The 23,290-nt window shown below is 34.9% G+C and overlaps 1 protein-coding gene across 2 annotated transcripts in view; it reads right to left on the bottom strand.

Annotated features, from left to right (window-relative positions):
* The window catches only part of kansl1b (KAT8 regulatory NSL complex subunit 1b), a 96,994-nt gene that overhangs the window by 48,873 nt on the left and 24,831 nt on the right, over window positions 1-23,290 (bottom strand). The window lies entirely within an intron of this gene.

Genomic DNA, 23,290 nt, shown 5'->3' with positions numbered 1-23,290 from the left:
CACCTTACTTTCCAGCGACTCGCGATCCCCACTATCCTCAAGTATGTTTATAAACACACAAACAGCACACAATGTAAACATACCAATAGAAACTACATACTAGTGCAGCAGTCTAACCATATAATTTTTTTTTGTGTTTATTGTTAATTTGTTTAGGAAATTTTGATTTGGAGATCATCCTCAAATGTTCAGTTGTGGCCTTTTTGAAATGTACATTAGTGCACAAAGGAGTAAATGTTTAACATTATGCCATAAAATCACTGCTGGATTTTGGAGATCGCAATACAATGGAAAAAAATGTTGTTAAGGTACATATTAAATACAACTTTATCTTCTGTAGGTTATGGATTAAAAGAATGTGGTCATTCTAATAGTTTCTAATTCTAATAATAATGATAATAATAATAATAAAAGTAACTTTTTCATAATTCATTCACAAATTTAAATATTTAGCTCCAAACATTGAAAAACATTATTAATGTGTATTTTTGTTTTCTCTCACTCCAAAAAAAAAAAAAAAAAAAAATTCACATTTAACAGTATTAAAAACACAAAAAGGAATGAAAAACATGTTAGATATAAAACAGTAGGATTGACCGTAAACAGCATGTGTTATAAATATCACACCTAAAGTATAAAGCAAAATTTTGAATTGAGGTGTGTGGGAAATACTCGTGTGCCTCTTATTTACTTTGCTAATATTTTGCTTATTAGTATTATACAAGTAGCAATACGTTTCAAATGGTAAAAAAAAATGACTTCAATTCCAGAAATTGAAAGGCTGTGTGCTGGACTGTGCGTGAATGTCAGATAAAAAAAGAACCACAGCATACTTCATGCGTCAAATGGCTAAAAAGGTAAAACCCTATCTGAAAAGTTAAACACCGCTGTCGCAGCTATCAAAGCAGCACTTTTCTACAAATTCACATAGCAGACAATAACCATCAGACGTCAAATCGCCTGCTGTGAGCAATGTTCCTGTTTGTTAGAGGAGCGCTTTAGTAAACAGTTGCAGGAGAAAAAAAGGCTCAACAAACTGCAGCATGCTGTGAAATAGACATTTTGCGAAACATTTCTAACATCAGAGTTATGAACTCTTAAATGTGGAGCATCGACTGCCATATTCTATCATAGAAACAGTTAAAGCATGTCATTTTTCATTCAGGTCCTACTCAAATGCCTTTATTAACATATGACACCCATCCAAGGAGTGTGTCTGGATCTGGTTGACATGACACAGCCTAATTATACAGGGCTTACTGAACACTAGCTGGTCAATTATTAACATTTGTACTTGTACACATCCCTAGTAATGATGTACATGAAATAAATATGGCAAAAAGATGTTGCTGTTACCTAGCAGCACACTACATTTAATGAGCTATTAATACAGACACAAATTTATGTGGCTATTAAAACAATATCATTTGAAACCAATCTGAGATCGCATTACGTTTTAATTTTCAGAGATGGGACGACAAATCTATATTTTGTGTTTCATAAATTGGTTCTTAGATTTTTGGAAGGCATCACAATCCTCTCTGGAACCAATTATGAGCTTAGTTTTTTACAGCAGACGGCATTCTATGCTAGCTTTTAATTATATACTTGCGTCTTTTCTTTCCAATGTGATACATTTCTATTGTTTTTCAATGTAAACACACACTAGTTGAATGCGAGTGACCATTACACTTAGGTCTCGCATCTTTTGAAGACACCATGTGATTGTGAACTTCCTGTGAAGTGCTTTGAAATATGGACTTTTAGTTGGTGTGTGATGTAACCTCAATCGAAACACAAAGAGAGGGTGGGACATGACATAGCTCCTCCCCCTTTAAAAAAAACAGCCAATAGTGTTTTGTTGTACTGGTTAAGTTCAAGTGCAGCTATATCTAATTGCAGAGATTTTGAGTCCCGCAAATGCATAGAAACTCCCAGAACTTCTGGGAGACTTGGGATGTCTGAATATCACGTTTAACAACTATACTAACACGTGGTACAGCGGTACATCCTAAATAAACTGTCCGAAGTGCGCTCTGCTCTGGAGCTAAGAGGAGCGCATGACAGTGTGTTGCTGTGTGTGTGTGTGTGTTGTGTGGTCACGTGATGTGCGTTCTCAGCGGACGAAGGGCTGTTCAGAAATGCTAGGTAAAACACGATGTGGGGATGTGGATCATTTACGTTCTAAAATGCCATTTTAACACAAAGACGTATTAGTGCAAATGGGGCTCAAGTGTGTATTTTTCGCAAGTGGGTTTGCGACGGGGCGAATGATCGGCTATGCCAGCTCAGCATCGTGTTGTCTATTGGCCATTGGCGATGGACGATGGCATCGTCTATCGGCCCAACCCTAGTGTGAATGAGCTCTTAGTGAGAATAAAGTGTGATCGTGCTCTCGGTCATGTATTGCAATTGGTCAAATTTACTTGCAATAACGCTTTTAGGGCACATGGTATTGTGAAGCAGCCAAGCTTTTTACCTTTTGTCAATGAATGTGTTGCATATTTAAATTGCAGGCAGCGTAGCCAGGCTCTGAGTGTGCACTTTACACTCAGCAATATGCATTTTTTAAAAGCTTCTGTGGATACATATCTATAGCTGTTTCTCATTTCAGAGGCTGCATCCTCCAAAGGATACATTCAAAGGTCACTCCGCCATCGCGGCACAACGAAAGTCTCATTTGAAAAAAGTTGGAAGGCTTCTGCAAATGCAGCCGCAAAATGCTTTCCTTTCCGCCCTCGAACATCCCAAGATTTGTCACTCGCTAATAACGGCAAGACGTTTTTAAAAGTAAACTCCAGATTAAATGTTTGAATTAGGTTTTATTTTACTTGAATATCTAAACATGTTGCTAAACAAAAAGAATATAACATGACAAAACAGTGATTTCACAGTTTACATTTTTATGTTGTACATATGGATCAAAGAAAAATATATTTCAAGCTTCTGTAAACATTGCTTCGGCTTCAGATTGCTTAAAATCAGTTTTAAAATCACTTTGAAAAAAGTCATAGCAAATTTTATTACTGCTTATTTACGACAGCTGTTAAGGTTGCAAGGCATTGAGATCTGTCCTCTGAGCGAGGCTATCTCAATTCAAAATGAGCTTGGTTCGGCTTGTGTGGACTTTGAAGGACTCACCTTTAAAGTCTGCATACTTCTGAGGATGCAACCTCTAAAAATGAGACAGCTTTTTTTCCCACAAGATTATTGTAACCATAGCTCACTTTGAACACTTTTGCCACTCAATCAAATGTTTCCATTAAATCATTAATTTTATGAATGTTATAAACTTTACAAACTGTTTTACATTCAAGTGGCATGTGTAAAGATTGATAAGGGTGCTGCTGGTAGGCCTGTCATGGTATCTGCATTTGTGGTGCGATATATAGCACCGAAATGTATTGCCATAAACAATGTTAGTCATTGTAAGACCATTTTAACACAGAACATCATCATAAAGCAAGTTCACTCTTTAGAAGAGTGTACTCTCCTAAATAAGAATATTTCATTTAATTAGTCATTTTAACAATTTATTAACTAAAAAAAGGGCATGGTAAAAAGTACTACAGAAAAAAGTATCAGATCTGTATTAATTCATCAGGCACCCACATGAAAATATACTACATTCACTTATAGTAAGTACTACATGGTTTTATATCATACGGTCACTGACACCTTAAATAGAGATCGAGATGTTGCACGTCAGCTAAAATGTTGCTAAAATTGGTGTACATGAATAGACCATATATATTGCATTATTAAAAATAATTGAGAACGTCCTCGTGTTGATTGATAAGTCGATATATAGATTATTGTGACAGGCCTAGCTGCCAGTTGAGTGTTTGGAAAGCATACAGAGCCACCTAGCGCTAGTTAATTTAAACTAAGCTTAGAATCTATTCGCAATGCATTCAGAAAAACGTATGCAACATAATTTCCCTATTCACAACGAATTGATTGTCTAGGCCTTAAAAAGCATAAGCACAATGTTCCTATAAGTGTGAGGGTCAGAGAGAGGATTTAAATTCTTGCAACATGTGCTCTAATCAAGACAGCAAATAGACCAGACACACTCAAGCTTCAGATAAGATCCAGCTTGATCAAACTTCTAAAGAAGGAATCTGACAGTGCATTTGGAAATGTGCACGTCTGTGATGCAGCAAACACCTGCTGGTATGACATCAAACACGCTCTGATATGAAAAGTAATCACTCACAGCCTACGAGAAGCCTTGAATGATCAACGATGAGCTAGCACAACGAGCATGTTTTAGTCACTGACGCATAAACCCGGACAAATGTGTTTGGATATATGTTGACAAACATATATAGAACTTAATCGTTTTAATAAGAATGTTTTTAAGAGGTCATTATGATGCTATTTAAAATTGTAATTAGTGTATTAGAATAGTTTAACATGCTTTAATAGTCACAATAAACAGTTTTAACATATTGAACTTTACTGCAGCTCTAGATTTAACGGTCTGTCTGAAACTACCATTTTGTCAAAAAATTGCATACGGTATAGCACATACCGCGTTTGGTTTGAGCCTCATTTTACAACTTCTAAAATAAATCTAAAATTTTGCATACTTTAAAACCTGAGGAAGTGATGCAACATTCAGGTACCCTTTATTATTTATAAAAAAAAAAAAAGCTTGGACATCAGCTCAAATACGTTTTTTTTTTGCATTTCACTGGGATTTTACGCTCATAGGATTTACATGAAAAACAGGAAATAGTGATGGTTAATTTTCATTCTATGCCACATTTGAAGTTTCTGTCCACACAGTGAGAAAAAAAGCTTAAAGAACATGGTTAGAGAGAAGGTGTTTACTTGCAGGATCTCTCAAATCTGGATGGATTCGCTCTTCAGTGTTTGGACTTTCAGCAGTGAAAATAAACTACACCGTCAGAATCGGCAGGCTAGCGCAGAAGCTCCATTTACTATACTGGGGTGAAATAAATGCTCATATTATAAAGACATGGCGGGAAATAATGTAATTCAATGCGGTGCTTTTTGTACAATCTATGACCCACTTCATATCGGATAACACTCAGCCAATGGAGATTGCTGATTTTTAAAGAAAACAGACCTTAAACGCGCCGATTTTGCAACGGCATTTAGTTCACCGGAAGTGCTTAACCCAGGTTACTGGCAAATTAAAAGTCCTATTAGCATACTTCGGCATATACCCCATTTCTTTTAAAAAAGAAGTTAACGTTACATGTGCTGGTATAAAATAAAGATGAGAGGTTTGTACCGACTGTATGTATTTTGTATCATTTATCAACCCAATTAATGCTTAAATGCATGTTTTGGGGTATTTTTTTGTAATTGGTAACATTTCAGATCTGTAAGAGGCTCTGTATGTGTCCATAAACATCAGAGTGATTCACATTATTATTGATCTGCAGGTATAATCAAATCCTGCTCATAGAAAGGTTAGTAACTAACATTTATGCATAAGTATTATGTGTATATACATATAGCGCTTGTTTAGTAAGAAGTGTTCTTCATACAATATGTGAACTTCAAGCATGAAGGATGTCGACTGCAATTTTTTGCCGTACACCAGGGCGACCAGAAGGGTACAATTGGTACCATTTGGCAATGGAGACAAAAGCCTGATAAAGATGACCATACCGTACTGTACCACTCAGTGGAAATGAGGCATTATTTACTAATTTATTTGTACCCTAGCTTGATCTGTTAATTGTATTTATTTCCCCTTTTTCAGAAGTTATTTTTATGTAATTTATTTTGAGGGGATAGTGAAATGTAAGAAAGCTAAGACAGTCTGTAACTCGTTTTAAATTCTGCATAATATACTGCCATGTATGGTCTTGTTAAATACCAATAACAAAGAAAAAATATTTACCAATTTAGTTAAAAATCATATTCACCAAATAAATATTTATTTAACAAAGGGATGATAAAGCAATTGACCTTAAAACACTGCAAACTATTAAGATCTGGTACAGACAAGCACATTTCATTAGATTGAAAAACAAACTACATCTACTTTAAGTTACTTGAGCAGCCAGCAAAACACAACCACATGTGCCTGCAAGTTTCCAAAATCTCTGTGAATGCTGGCCAATGTGAGTCCAGCCAGCCTTCTCATGCTTGCGGTGGGACGGAGAAAAAAAAATGAGTGTGGAAGTAAACGAGTTTAATTTGAAGAGTGTGTTTACTTGTTTAGCAGTTAGCAAGAACAAAAAAAAACAAACAAAAAAATGCTCATATTTGTCAATGCGTTGCAAAACTGAAATTTGGTTCAGCACTCAAGACTAAAAAATATCTGTATAGCTTCCAAACAGCAAAAGGACACATTTTAGCAAAAGGATCTGATGTTAATGCAGTGTTTCAGACTCAGCAAGAGGATCTCCTCTTAAAAGTAGTTCCTGGTGGAACCGTGTCCAATCATCCAGCAAGCACGGAGTTGAAACGGAGCCAGTGTAGCGTTTAAAAGCCAGCACTGGAAGAGAGCAGAGACTCCGGTTTTATTTTTTTCTCTCCCTCACCAGCATAGTTCAGCAACTCAGGAATTTGCATTGTGGTCCCCAGACAATGTTCAAAAACAATAAGATTATCTGCAGCGCATTAGTGCAGCTTCTTGATCAAACACACACAAACACACACGGAACTCATCCAGGGACTAAGGTCTGTCCATAGGTTTAGGATTAAGTGCTTTAAACAGGTTTAGGATTACAAGTTAACTTAAAATCTAACATGAGCACAACCTTCTCACATGAGATATCAGTAACTAAAGTCAGACATTTTAATACAGCACAAAGTTCAAAAATGCTCCATTTCATGAGCATAGACCCCATCCAAAAATAAGTACATGAAATTAATTAATATTTTGTAAAACAAAAGCAATTAAAGAGGATGGCAAGTATACTAGACTACAGCACTATACAAATAAACAATATTAAAAAAAAACAATTAAAAACAAAGAAAAAGGAAAAATGCTAAAAACAAACTAAAAAGTGTACAATTTCATGTAAACTAAAATGTTTAATATTGAAATTTGGATACATTAAATACAAAGTTATATTAAACAGTCATATTAAAGTCTGTCAAAATATAAATGAACAAAATCTGTAGAATCTTCAAATCCATTAAATGTAAATGATTAATAAATGTAACCAACTTTAATAATGATTTATTGAAAAGAGATAACAAAGATTATACTTTAAGTACACTTAAAGTATAACCTGTAAGTATAGATTACAAAGATTATACTTTAAGGGTGCTTTCACATCTAAGCGTTTATTTCGGAACCTGCATGTTAGCCTCCTTAGGGTGGTTCATTTGGCACGTGAATCCAGCAATCGCGCTCAGATCCGCACCAAAACAATCGTTGCGAGATCGCCTGAATGAGGTTGTCTCGGCTCAATTGAAACAAACTCTGGAGTGGATCAATTATAGTGAGAAAGCAAAATAATCCAACAAACTGACAAACCAGGCTATATCACAATGTATTATGGTTATTAGGACTGCTAGATTTTGGGGAAAATCATAAATCACGATTATTTTGGTCATAATTGTAATCACGATTATTCAAAACGATTATCAGTTGAAGTCAAAATTATTAGCGCTCCTGAGAATTATTGTTTTTAAAAATAAATATATCCCAAATGATGTTTAACAGAGCAAGGAATTTTAACAGTATTTCCTCTAATATTTTTTCTTCTGGAGAAAGGCTTATTTGTTTTATTTTGACTAGAATAAAAGCAGGTTTAAATATTTTGAAACCCATTTTAAGGTCAATATTATTAGTCCCCTTAAGCAATATATATTTTTGATTGTCTGCAGAAGAAACTAGTGTTTTACAATGACTTGCCTAATTACACTAAGCCTTTGAATTGCACTTTAATCTGAATGCTTGTATTTTGAAAAATCTTCTACTGTCATCATGGCAAAGATAAAAGAAATCAGTTATTAGAAATGAGTTATTAAAACTATTATGTTTAGAAATAAGCTGAAAAAATTCTTATTTACATGATGCAATTTTCGTTAGTCTCCATTAATGCATTTTCATAATCGTAAGAAGAAGAAAAAAAATCAAAATTGAATTTTCGATTAATTGCACAGCCCAAATCGTTTTGTATTTTTTTAATGCGCATACTGGAACTTGTTCAATAAAAGTGTTTCCATCGTAGTTTGTGTGCAAGCGGTTTTTGAATATATATATATTTTTAAATTTATGCGCATCATCTATCAGCCGTTTTTTTATGCACATATCCAAAATGCATATAAAAATAGATGGATGGAAACATAGCTATTAACCGAACTGCAGTCTTGATTTATCTGTTATTTCTCTCAATAATGTAAAGCCTATAGGGCATAATTCAAGTCAACAGCTATGTATGAGAAAGTATTAACTTTGATTTATATTTGGTGACTAAATCTGTGCATGTCATCATTCAAAATTAAAGCCATGGAAAAGTGAACCACACCAAAAACAAAGAGCAAAATTGTAACAATTTTAATTCCTGTTTTGAAAAAAAAAACAATCGATCTACATATCTACAGGTGAAAGCACCCTTTTAGTTTTAGAGCTACAAAACATTTGGGTATTAATTAATGAAGCATTACATTTTAATAGTATGGATTCAGCAAGATATTAGTATTCAGAGATATTTTAGTATTCAGAGATAGCCCTGGCAGATTTTAGAGCCTACCTTCAGCTGGACATACTATGTACGCAATTCTAAAGACCTCTAATTTAGTTTTTTCCACTGACGTTTAAGGTATGAGTAGCTGTTTCTAGATTGGGAGTATGATTGTTATACCAAGTTGTAGTTTTATTCTTTCTAGTGTTTTTTTTTTATTTGATGGGTACCACAGTATTTAGTGTGTTAGTGAAGATAGCATTCACACTGCAGGTTACTACGTCAAGGACATTTGCGTTTGCATTTAAATACAGCATACAGAAAGATCAGGCAAGTTAGTCGTAAATTTGTCTTTAGGGGACTAAAACCATTTCAATGTTCTAGAACGTCTATGTTAAGCTGCTTTGACACAATCTACATTGTAAAAGTGCAATATAAATAAACATGAATTAAATTGTTTATAGGTTCCGCTAGACTTAAAAATAAGCAATAAAAGGGAAGTATAACATTTCCTACACTCAGAAATAAAGGTACATGAGCTGTTAATGGGGTGGTACCTTTTCAAAAGGTACAATTTGTACCTGAAAGGTCCATAATACCTCAAGGTTGCATATTAGTACCTAAAAAGTACAAAAGGGTTCCTCTTAAAAAAATTTTAGGTACTAATATATACTTTTGAGGTACCAATATGGACCCTTGAAGTTCAAATGTGTACCTTTTGAAAAGGTATCACCTCAGTGACAGCTTGTGTATCTTTTTTTTCACTACACTCTCAAAAATAAAGGTATTTTTCTGTGACTGCATTAATAACAAATGACAAACTATTACATGGTTTCCACTATATTAATTCTTCCATGGCGGGGCGCCAAACCAAAATTGATCCCGCCACGGCTACATAGCAACTTCTCATTTAAATCAATCAGTCCTGTTTTTTTTTTTTTATAGCAGGTGAAAATGGCACCAAAACGTATTACAAGGTAAGTTAATTATAACAGCTCGAACTTTTCTGTAACAGTAGTAGTGCTAAGCATCATTTGTTTAACCCTTTAAGGTTACGTGCTAACTGACTGACGGGTGCATGATGCGTGAGGCCAGCAAACATGATGTACAGCCGTTTCACTTTACTTCGGGATGCATTAATGCTGCACTGTAGGTCTATTGGATGCATTCATAAATATTCCTAGCAAATCGAATAAATGTTGGAGACAAACTTGTTACATAAACGCACTAAATCACACTTCAGCAGCATTTATTTGAGAGTGCACAAGAAGAAACTGATTCGCATGCTGTAGGCTATTACATAAATGCGATCACCTATAATACTGCGCTCACATTTGTCATTGAAATAACGCCACAGGTAGTTGGTAGATCTATGTAAAAAAGGCCTGCCGCCACAGTTGGAAAAAATCCTGGAGGAAACACTATTACAATGTGCTAAACAGAGATTAAGAAACAGGTTCTTGTTATATGTAATGTGCTTGTTCTTATAAAAATATAAATGAAACAACAGGTAAATAATTCCACGGTCACAAGAGTAGAAGTGTACACTTTTCAATCAAAATAATGCCAAACACTCCATATAGCAGTTAGAGAGCTAATGGCCATTCAACTGCCAATTAACAGCCTAGGCAAACATGCAATTCAAAGCCATCAATTTATTCTCTGTGGTTAGTGTTTAATCTTAAAAAAAAAAAAAAAAAAAAAAACTGATCCACTAAGCTGCTCATGGTTTGTATCTGTCCTACAGCTGCCTGACACATTAACAGAAACTCCAGTTGTTTATGGCTCTGACACAAAAAAGCTAGCCCAAATAGTAAAAAGCTGCTTGTTGATGTACTGCCACATCTATAAACTGCTTGCTTGTTTTTGAGAGGCTCCATACGAATATGGGCCCTAAAAGCAGTAAATGAGAACCATTATTTGTGGTGTTGCTTCTAGAAGGTTCTTGCACTGTTAATTTGACCACCTGGGAATAAGCAAAAGATCCATAAGGACTTTAGCTTTAGCAATAATCTATTAACTGTCAAATAATGTGCAGTAAAACCTCATTCGAATGGGGAAGAGAAGGTATTTGATGAGGGTGTTCAATGACGTCACGACAGTGATGAGTCATACTAATAAAGAGCCAAACGTGTGCGACAACACATTCATTAAACGTGACCCGCACCAGCAGAAAAATCCAGACAAACCTTCGGGAAAAGGGTATGCGACCACAGATAAGATGGCTTGCATATTTCATCACAAAACAAAAACAGGCCTACGAAAGATGAGACACGTTGAACGGTTTAATTCAGTCACTGTGCCACACACATTCATAGGAGCACACACACACACACACACCCTTCACAGAGGAGTCTTTTCATTATGGGCCAGGCTCTGCGGGCGCTGCCAGGTACAGATGATAGTGAGCTTACAGAGAGAAAGAGGAAAGAAATCTCTGCTGTAGGTAGAACTCTACTTTATCAGAAAAAAAATAAAAGGAAATGATTCAAAATCTCATAAAAGCAAAATTGGATTGTGGTGGGATTTAGGGATTTATCTACATTTAAAATAGTAATAAAAATGTCTAAAGATTACAAAGAAAAATGTGACAATGTGATATGTTTTTCTGCTATATATTGGAATTAAATATAATTTCACAAGATGACTTGAATAACTCTTTGAAAGTTGCATGTGGATAATTTTGTAGGGGATTACAAATAAGTGACAAGAATAGATGATTACAATAGAGGAAACATACATAATTAATAGCACTTTATGGTTTGAGGAGTTTAACAGTATTGTTTAGTGCTGAACAATGTTTCATTTCAGCATCGATATCACAATGTGTGCATTGCCAATAAATACAATGTTGAGTCTGAATTATAGTTGATCAGGAGACACAGAATTGTACTTAACAACTGTATAGAATTTACATGATGCAAAATATTTATTTTTATATTATATTTTTTACTTTTGTCCTGTAAAGTCCAAATATTTACATTTCAAAAGTGAACAAGATTATTTCACTTAAACCTACTGGAAGATAACTTTGCTTGTTTTGACTAAAAATGAATAAATAAATAAATAAACTCTTAATTTTGACATTTTATCTGACTGTGAAAACAAAACATTAGTTTTTAGTTGATCTAAGAATTCTTTTGATGTTTGGACTAGAAATGAGACTGAAAGGAAGCATTTTTTGTATTGTGAATATTCAATTTCTGTCCCTGAATACTGTTTAGAAAGAAAACCATCAAACAGAGACATTCAAACTATCTTTTCGCAGAAAATCAAAATATCGTGATATCAGATTTTTCCAACATCTTTCAGCCTAAACTTTTATGCCTGGTTATTATAATCTGAACTAAACACAGAAGATCCTGCAATGCTACTTTTGTAGATTCACACATTGCAATATCGATGCTGAAATACAGCTGAAGTCAGAATTATTAGTTTTTTTCTTCTCCAATTTCTGTTTAACAGAGAGATTTTATCACATTTCTAAAAATAATAGTTAATAACTTATTTCTACTAACTGATTTATTTTATCTTTGCCATGATGACAGCAAATAATATTTGACTAGATATTTTTCAAAACACTTCCGTACAGATTAAATGAAATTTAAAGTCTTAACTAGGTTAATTAGGTTAAATAGGCAGGTTAGGGTAAATAGGCAAGTTGTCGTATAACGATGTTCTGTAGACTATATAGCTAAAAGGGGCTAATAATCTTGACCATAAATGGCTTTAAAACATTTAAAAACTGCTTTTATTCTAGTCGAAATATATACTATATATGATGTATATTAGTCCAGCCGTATATCCTAAAAATGTATCCTAAAAAATTCTGTTAAGGTTGAGATATGGTTGCGATATGAAGAACAGTTGTTTATATCACCTTGTTTTTTCACCTTCCCTGTCATACGAATCCCCGCTGATATACAAGCATCTCTCCTCTCTGTCCTTCAACTATATCAAATGATTTTATGAAGGGGAAAATCATATCTGCAATATTTCAGGAATAGGATAGTGTCATTGTTAATGTTATATACTGATACTGTTATATTATAACATATTTGCTTCAATGATTGTTCATTTTGGCCACAAGCAACCTGCTATTGCCACTTGCAGCACAACTATCCTTTCAGATTGAGGGTGGAAATGATTGCTGTAGACGCTCCAGGAGCTGCTGCAATGTGAGGATATAATGGTAACCTACGCTAGTAACCAGTTAATATTGCCACTTGCAGCACAACTATCCTTTCAGATTGAGGGTGGAAATGATTGCTGTAGACGCTCCAGGAGCTGCGTGCAATGTGAGGATATAATGGTAACCTACGCTAGTAACCAGTTAATATAGGCACGAGGTAAAAATATTATTTGCAAGACGATATGTGTGAAAACCGCATTAGTTTAAAATGCCAAACGTGGGGAAAAAAATCAGTTACTCTCTTTGGCTTGATTTTTCTCCTCTGCCCTGTGCTGTTTTCCTTCTGTAGCATCTTTTCTGTTTACATCACCTGTCCAGAGCGGGTTGTGCGTCACAAATAATGGCCTGGATAAAAAAAAAAAAATTGCCTCTACGCATATTTTAGATTTGAGTAACTCAAATTACTCAAGGAATCATTTCAGCCCTAATATAAATATATAAATATATAAATATATATATATATATATATATATATATATATATATATATATATATATATATATATATGAAAATTTCAAAAGAAAATGTGTCAAGTGCAGACTACGAAAAGTGTCAAGCAATTTCATAGGGTCTTTAGAAACGGTTGAAAAAAAAACAGCACAGGCTCAATTTAACCACCGTTTCTCCCCACGAACTACCTAGCATCAATTTTACAGTGCAGAAAGTCTTTCAGAAAGTCTTTTATACTAAGAGCAGGTTAGTTCTACCACACTTCTGCCTGTGATAAAAACAGCAGCTCTGAAAGGTCGTGAACATGAGCTCAGGATAAGCACCAGACGGCCAGAGCATGGTAGACATCTGACAATGAAACACACACACACACACACACACACACACACACACACACACACACACACACACACACACACACACACACACACACACACACACACACACACTTACATGGTTTCCACGGAGATACTCTGCCATCACCAATAAGACACAAGAGATGGTGGGCTGCTGTATCCTGCTGTCCAAAGGGCAACAGGGTGGATGGAAAAAGCTGCTGGCAGATTCAAAGCAGCACTGATGTTTAAAAGGATGCTCTTAAATATTCATTTGAGAGCTGATTTGCCGTTTCTACACTAATGGTTAGGATGCATACTCAAGCGGATAAAACCAGTGCTTGGGCAGTGGGTAAAAGTAAATTAAATCTTTTGCAATTAGCTTTGGGATGGAAGCTAGCAGGGGGCGAAGGATAGATCCACATGCATGCAATTCAGTGAGACGGATGATAAAAACCAGCAGAAACTAGAAAGTTGATGATGTTTTAACTTTTTAAACAGCTTTTCCTTAAGTCATTCCCAGTGAATAACACAAAACAAGTCTTTAACGACATTCTGGTAATTTGCGTACACATAAAAATATGAGGCATAGGATCATAAAAATATTATGCAGTAGTAAGGGCTTGGCGATGTTGCAAAAAAAAACAACACATATGTTTCTTATTCGATATCGATAATTATTGAATAAATTTTAACAAACTATTAGAACAAGAATATTAATAAGAACATTGATTTTTTAACCACTTTATTTTAAATTTACCAACATTTATAAGGCAAATAGTTTCAATAGTCAAAAACAAAAATGTTTAAACAAAATATTTCATGTCATTATAATAAAATAAACTTGTGTTGAAGAGACTCTTAAACTTGACGAATAAAATGTTACAAAGTGTGTGCAATGGTAAATGTAGATCAACATTTGTAAGGTGTGATCAATAATAATACAGTAAACATCAAAGTCTGTAAATAAAACATAAACAAATCTTAACTTTCAAGTAAACGAACCAGCCATCATTATGCACAAATGCACACTGAAACATTACAGATTGTAAAGTTGAATGATTACATTACCCCTATGCTAAATCTCTTTCAGATGGGGAGCCAGTGGCTAGGATGCACAAGAAAAGAAACCAAAAAGCCACTTTGGCAACATGTTTACATCCTTTATTATGTACAACATCCTTACTGCTGCTACACGGCACTCATTGTTGCATGTGTTATTCTGACCTGAAGTGACGAGCACGAGCGCAAGGCTTCCTTTACCATTTACAATGAGGTTTGCATTCACGCATCCCAGTCGTCTCTCATAACTAGGCGACCATCAAGTGTTTTCTCAAAGGATGACAAATGGAGAAATTGTTTCTGCCGCTCTGATACAAGTTTACGAAGAAAAGTAAAAAGCACTGCAGTGTCTGCATGTGCCGTGTTTGTCTGAGGTAATTATTCTGCCGTAGGGCTGCTCGATTATGGGAAAAATCATAATCACGATTATTTTGGTCATTATTGTAATCACGATTATTCAAATCGATTATCAGTTGAACTCAAAATTATTTGCTCTTCTGTGATTTTTTTATTAATATTTCCCAAAGGTTAAAGCTCCGCCTAGGCTAGTTGATTGACACCTCATTTGCATTGGATTCACCATTTGCGGAGTCATTTTGAGAATTTGATTTATCATTTGCAGAGTCGGTTTAAGGATTTGATTCACCATTTGTGATGTCAGTTTGAGCATTTGATTCACCATTTGCGGAGTCGGTTTAAGGATTTGATTCACCATTAGCGGAGTTGTTTGAGCATTTGATTCACCATTTGCAGAGTCAGTTTGAGGTTTTGATTCATCATTTTAGATGTCAGTTTGAGGATTTGATTTATAGTTTGAGCATTTGATTCACTATTTGCGGAGTCGGTTTGAGGATTTGATTCATCATTTGCGATGTCGGTTTAAGGATTTGATTTATAGTTTGAGCATTTAATTTATCATTTGATCTTTTAAGCATTTGAGTTTTCATTTTAATTTTGTTAGGAAAAAACTTCCATACTATACTAATATCAAAAGAACCATAATTTTTTTAGATTTTGTGCAGCCCTGAAACAACAACATGACGCAAATGACAACATTTTTGGGGTGAATTAGTACATTATGGAACGTGTTCATACGCAGACTTCATTTCCCAAAAATCATTGCACATGTTACTCATGTAGACAAAGGACAATGATAGCTGAACAGAGCTGCTTCTTAGTGACAGCCCTGAGAGCAGTGGGTACAGTGCACAGCTGGGTTTGCCCTTTAAAAACCAGCCAGTTATTCTCTACTGCTGGCTACAGGCTACTACAAACACAACAGACAGTCTTACAATCACTTCAGACTTGTTGGGATGCTTACCATATCTGGTTTTCATTCATGTTAGTGGCTATACTGAACGCACGTGGACAAACAACACACATTTGCCCGCCCTGCAGTTTGGAGTGCACAACACACGTTTAGCCAGAATCATTGTCTGTTTTGCTGTCTGACAGTTTGTTGTTCTTGAACTGTGTGTGTATGAGAGTGTACGTGTACCGGAAACCACAGTGCCACAATTTAAGATCTCTCAATTCCTGTACTCACTGATGTGGGACATTACGCACAAACTCAAAATGCTAGGTGATAATCTGTACTATGTTGAGAAAATATGTTAAAATGGGATTTTTGAAAACAATGGATGAACATATTACCATAGAGTAGAGTAGATTCAAGTGTAAAAACAGAATGCTTCAATATCAGCTGGAATACTGTCTTTCTTTTCCTTGAAATGGAGCAAAAAAAATATTAATATCAAAGTTGTCACTGGCCTATATCCACAGCAAGTGTTTTTCAGCCACTGATAAACTTCCGGGGAAAGGTAATGTGACTTTAATTTCATAAGGTTTCTTTTACAGTATCAATAATGCAATTTAATTAACCTAGAATCAGTTAAACAGACTTAAGCATTCATTTAGTTGTTCAAGCGCAAAATGAGATGAAAAACTGTTTAAATGCAATCCCTGTCAGGAGTAGGCGACTACAGAATCTCCACTGAAAATACTGTAATAAAGTTAATTTCCAAATTCTAAAGATATGGTGCAGAATAGAATTTAATTTAGTTCTTCATGTCAGGTCTGAAACCCATTCTATTTGATATATAAATCAGGCGGTGAAGATCATTGATTTTTTTAAAGAAACCATATCTTAAATGTGCAAATTTTGTAGCGGCATTACTGTTATGGCACTGGAGATGTCTTACAGAAAATTAGAACTCTTTGTTCACATACTCGACAGCATGGCAGCAATCTAATGCATCTAGGCATATAGAGGTGGTCAAGAAAAAATTCTTAAGGCCGATATGAGAAAATGAATGAGAAATAAAAGATTTTGAATGCTGTTTGGTTGTTTATATGGCATGTTGTCAGAAAGCCTGATCTAGGGTATTTCAGAAATGGCTTATCTACCTGGATTTTCACACAACCATCTCTAGGGTCTACAAAGGATGGGCAAAAAGAGAAAATATCCAATGGAAAAGCAGCAGTTCTGTGAGTGAAAATGTGTTGATGCCAGATAATCAGAGAATCAAACAGACAAAAACAAAATTGGATAATAAAGACTAAAAAACTGCTGTGGTATTCAAATTATTCATCTTGCTTTGAACCAGTGTATCAGATAGTGTAATGACTGGGGATATATTAGTGTTATATATTAGTATATTAGAGTTGTGGCTCATGAGCAGATCATACAGCAGTAAAAAAAACAAGCATGCATGAGATTTTATTATAAGATTGTTGCTTTTGGGACACTGTACTATATTTGTTATTGCATTTATAATTAAATTTAGGGTCGAAACAACTGATAATTATTGATTATGAAATTTGTCAACAAATGAAATCAGATTACTTGGTGAACAAGTGACAAAATGTTTTAGTCATTCAGATGAAAATGTGTCACTGAAATCTTGCATTGTTAAGCTTAATGTTCATTTGATTGTTAACTTAAACGATGATAGATCATGGAAATTGGTAGAAAATGAAATCCCAATTAACCAATTAAGCATTTTTATCTAAGTTCTCTATGTCTACACTTTATGACGCCAGTATAATATTTTTTAATAAAACCTAGAAGGTCTATCAGCCCTAAATGTACAAACAGATGTATTAATGTGTGTGCAAGCACAAATGGGCAACACATGTGGACGAGAACAGGTGCAGACACATGACTGTGGACGGGATGTAGAGTCAGAATATTTTCCTGGCAGAGATTATATTACAAGCAGCATTAGTCTGATTTTAATGTGTGGGTAGGAGAGAGCAGATGGAGATGGGGCAAAAAGAAAAGAGACAGCAGAAGAATACAGAAAAAGCAGCACAAAAGCCTTCACCGAGGATGTTGAGAAAGAACGAGAGAGATAAACATAGAAAGTGCCACGGAAGCAGATCCAAAAAAAGTGCTTCCTTAATGCTGAATTTATTGCTCATTATAACCGATTGATTCAAGTGACAGATGCTACAAAAACAGAATATATGTTGTCTGGTTGGTTTTATGGGCATGCTGGTCTCAGACAAGGCTTGAGTGCCGCAGTAAAGTGTAGTGTTGTATTGTTAAAAGTACAGACGGTGATACCATTAATATCGCAATCGTGATTTTAAATGTTGCAGTTGGCTAAATCGCAAGAGGCTGAAATATAGTACTAGTATGCGTGTTATTATATGTATTAATATATTATTAAATTTTTCCGTTGTGGACCAATGTGTGACTTTCTTACTAGCCATTTGAGCGAGCACACTTTCAAAAAATACAACTAGCACCTAAAAAAAGACCACAGGCTTATGAGTGTCTTAAAAAATGTCAACTGAAAGTATTGCCAGTCACACTCAATCTAGTAGCAAGCAATAGCGAAGTTCAGAATTGTTTCAGCCATGTTAGTAAGTTTGCGAAGTGTTCTATATTTTTATATATTTTTTTGTTGTTTTATAATAAGCTAAACTCCCCGAGTTCAACCTGTTTTACAGGGAAAAAAATGAAATAAAAAAGCAAATAGATATTTTCCCCAATTCGCACAGCCCTAGCGAAGAGCAAGCAGAGCTTAAGAAGTCCAGTTCAAACTGGCTTACCTTGGTCACATTTGGTCAAGATGTCATTTGGATATTACAAAATGGTTTCCATAGGAATTTAAGAGTGCAAATGAGGATATCAATGGCCATGAGAAAAAAGCAAGAAAAGAAAATGGAGAAAAATTGCAAGAAAAATTGAAAAACGCAGAGTAGAATGACAATAAACTCCAATAGAGATTTGTCTGTTTAAAGTTTTATGACACCAGTTTAGGGCTGGACAATATTGGTAAAAACTGACATTACAATATTTTGTATTTCTGCGATATATATAGTGATATGAATATAATCTCAAAATAGTACTTAAGTAACTATTTAGGAAGAATTTACAATTTTACATTGATTGGGATGACTTTGTAGGAAAGTACATCAGCATAAAATATCCAAATATATACGCAATTAAAAAATTAAAGCACAGATAAAAACTAAATAAACAGTGCTTTATGGGTTTTGCTGGAATATTACAACACAGAGGTAAAGAAAAAAAAAAATCAATAATCAAATATGAAATAACACTGATAGGGTTCATTTGATAAAGAATTAAACAATTAATCTGTCAAAACGGCAAACTTTATAATTTCTTGTTCCCAAAAGGCATAAATTTGCTTTAAATCTTAGTCACAGACTTTGAAAACACATCTAAGTAAAAATAAAATTTACACTAATAGAGTATGGTTGAAATTCACAATGACAACAAATCATGTGTACTAAACTGTGAATTTTTAGTTAATTATAATCCTAACTCAAAATCGCACATCCTGCAATGTCATTATAGTGGATGCACACATTTGCGATATAGATGCTGAAACAATATATTGTGCAGCCCTACTTTAGTTTACCCAAATCACCCATAATCACTGATTTGTGATAACAATAATCATAATTCATAACCACACCCATGTCATCTGCAAAACACAAAAAAAGGTATTCTGAATAAAGTGAGAGTTCTACATACAAGAAAAGTTTTTAGGCCCTTTTGTGACACAAAAGAAAAAATATCTATATAGGTTTTAAACTACATAAGGGCAAGTAAACGAAGGCTACGCCTTGTGTAGATGTTTGCTTACAGTTCTCAACAGCATGAGAATGAAACATGAAAAATCAGAATTGAAACATCGAAATGTCATTGCCTTTTGAATTAGTGAAACAAGAACACAAGAAGAAGAAAAAAACATTATGAAAGTGAAAAAATATATACATGAATTAGAGAGGGAACCAAAAAAAAACAAAAAACTTGACAAGCTTGCTATGTGACCTAGAAGGTTGACCGGTAAAACCAGAAACCACGCAGATGGGGAAACTTTGATAATAGTAAAAGACAAAATGCTTTTCAAATGGTTTAAGGGGTTATGCGAGTAAGGAGTTTTATGTTATATGATGAGAAGTGTGGCTTGAATTCTTTCATATTTCAGTAGATTTTCATTATCTATACATTATCTATACATACATATACAGAAGATTATGGTCTCTTTGGGAGACAAAGCACAAGTGCCAAATAATGTTACTTAAATTTATTTATCTCTCACTTAAAATAAAGTGACATACGCAAAAGTACAAGCCTCTATGATAATACGTTTTATGGGCTGTCAGTGCATAATTAAAGAAAGAATTAGAGTAGCAGCGTAAAGCTTTATCATATATTTTTACATTTTTAAGTTAATCAAAACATCCAGATTATCTGCCAATCAGCGTCTCATGCCTAATTTAATGATTTAAGAGATTGCAACTGAGCTTTATGTTGCGATCAGTTTGAAATGTATGAATTGCCTTAGGGCTGGGCAATTAATCAAAGTAATCGAAATCGACCTTCAGAACCAAAAATCTAATCTTTTTTAAGTACATTTTTTCGATTAATTTCCCTACCACGTATGAAGTCAGGTTACCCCACTCTTTTAAGCTGATTTATACTTCTGCGTCGAGCACACAAGCATGGTCGCATACCTACGAACCTCTCAAAAAAAAAAATGCAACTACATGTTGCATGTCAATTAATTAAGATTTTGATTTTAGGCCAAATCGCCCAGCCATAACAAGCCTTTAAAAAGACTTATAAAAACAAGTCATAGTCTACAACAGTATTCATAATGTCTCTTTCAGTGGTCCACAGTAGTTCTAACATCTGGGTGGGTAAATGTCAGAAGCTTTTAAGAGTCTTGAACAAAACCCTGCATGACATGAACACACAACTGATGTTCAACCAGTTCAATTATTCCCTTTTATTGAAACCGGTTCTAGCTAACAGGATTACAGCACAAAAACAATGAATGCTGCCATTTGATAAATGCATAAAAGCTAAGTGTTAGCTAATGGTACACACTAGCAAGATACAAAAATGAGGTTACGCTTGTGTGCTGAGGCTGGTCTTCATGGAAACTTTGTTATTTACTGAGGATTTATTGAAGGAGGGAAATGCATCCAAACACTATACGGACCACCTTCGGCTAACTGGGTTAATTATTAGCAGTGACTGAACTCTAGGGGAAAGCATAAAAAACATCAGTCATATTTAAAAATACAGTGGTCTCTTATTAATAGGGGGAGTTACGTTGTAGAAATAACCCGCAAATGGCAAAATCTGCGAAGTAGTTAGCTTTATTTTTTACAATTATTATAGATGTTTTAAGGCTGTACAACCCCTCACTACACTCTATTTACACTTTTCTCAGACAGGCATTAAGATGTTCACACTTTTCTCTCGTTTAAACACTCTCAAAACATTCAAAAGTCCAGTATTATAGACAGAAACCAAAGATCAAAACCTGTTGTCAGGCGCAAACATTCAACGCTGTCAGCAAAAGGTTAAAACCTTTTAGCTTTTGTGCGGATAATGCTGGCATCCAGCGTAATGTTTTTTTCCACAGTCCATGCCCCACCAAAGCTATATCAGACTCCATCCTTAAGTGTTTGCACATCGGCAGCGTCGCACATTTGCAAGTTTTTAAAATTAAATAATCAGATGCCGGTCTAGAGGCGCGGCAGAAATATCCGGTGTGTTAGAAGACGTGTGCGCATCTGGTGTGAGACCCCCTTTATGATGGTCTAGCTGCGGACAGTTACAATCCTTTTTTGCATCCTTGCTGAAACCCACACTGATAGCGACTGCAAATATGCATGTTAAATTTGCAAGCTGTACACATTCTGTAGTGTAAGCAGACACAGAGGAGATTGGTTGACAACAGTCTACAGCCAATCAGGACGCAGAACACGAGTTGTAAAAAAATAAATAAATAAATAAAAAAAAATAATAAAATTGCACTAAAAATCTGCAAAACTGCGAGGCCAAGAATGCTCAAATCTACCAAACAGAAACATTAACAACTTAAAATCTCAAACTTACTCATCTTAACATAATTTAATAACAATTAAAATCTTGATTAATTGAACATTTTAACTTGATTAAGATTAATGAACAATTATTATTTTTGCCCTTATAGGTTCACAGATGAGTTTTATTTGGCGTCTTAAGGCATCTCTGGCGCAGCTTCCAATCATCGTCAATGTAGTGCAAAATAAGGCTCTAAAATGAATCTATTGTCCTACTTGACCAGAGATCAGCCACCGCCTTTAACTTAGCGTGGTCACGTGACACGTAGGGAAAGTAATTGAAAGAATCGACACAGAAAAATTAGATCGATTATAGGTTCTGTTTGTCGATGTCAATTACTTTTCAATTAATTGCCCAGCCCGAACAACCATATCAAATCGGATGGAATTCATCTGTCTGATACTTCTGGGAAAGTCAACTCTCTTTACCACCTATGAACCAAAACAAAAATACACACAAATGACTCACCGTGTACCACTATTTTGCTTTAGACTGTGCTCAAGTGACCTATCAGTTAGCCAAGACACTGGCTTTAATGGTTGATTACGCAGCATGAAATTACCTATTAATAAAAAGACCTTGCATGCAGCTACAACATGCCGTCATGAGATGCTCAACACGACAACACAATCTGTTCAAATCTCAACTAAGAACCAAACACACACTAAACGATGCATCTATGAATATATGGAAGTCAAAGTTTTGATTAAAAAAAGTAAACACCAACACACCTTACTATGTTTATCACATAATCTACAAGTAAGCCTATTTGTCCTTGTGCAATAGTCATGTGACTTTACTGTATGTAGGTTCATCCCTCATGGAGCAGTCTTAGTATAAAAAAAAAAAGAAAAGAAAAACATTTCTGACTAAGGACTGTCTCTTCAACTAGAATGACGCAGCAAAAGTTGTGATAGAGTTGATGATTAATGTGCAAAAATACAAATTTAGGACAAAGAGGAAATTGCAGCTCTACTTAGTCTCAATGCTTTGATCAATAATCATGCAGAGGATTACTAGCTAGGACAAATAAACCTAAAACAATCACCAAAAGATGTACAAGGTAAACAGCATCTTATCTTTGCCCTTTATTTGCCCAGTGAGTTCTTTCCTGAAGGCTGGGATGGGCAAAACCTCCCCAAGATTTGATTGAGAAAGTCTGTGTAGGGATTTAAGAAACTGACTCACTGCCTCTCAAGAAGAATCCTTTGACATTTGAGTGCATTACGCAAGGCACAGCCCT

The sequence above is a fragment of the Danio rerio genome, chromosome 3, assembly GCF_052040795.2.
Source record: "Danio rerio strain M-AB ecotype USA chromosome 3, GRCz13ab, whole genome shotgun sequence".
NCBI classification, from domain to species: Eukaryota; Metazoa; Chordata; class Actinopteri; order Cypriniformes; family Danionidae; genus Danio; species Danio rerio.
Note: the sequence above shows the minus strand (reverse complement) of the source record. Positions and strands in the feature narration are given on the sequence as shown.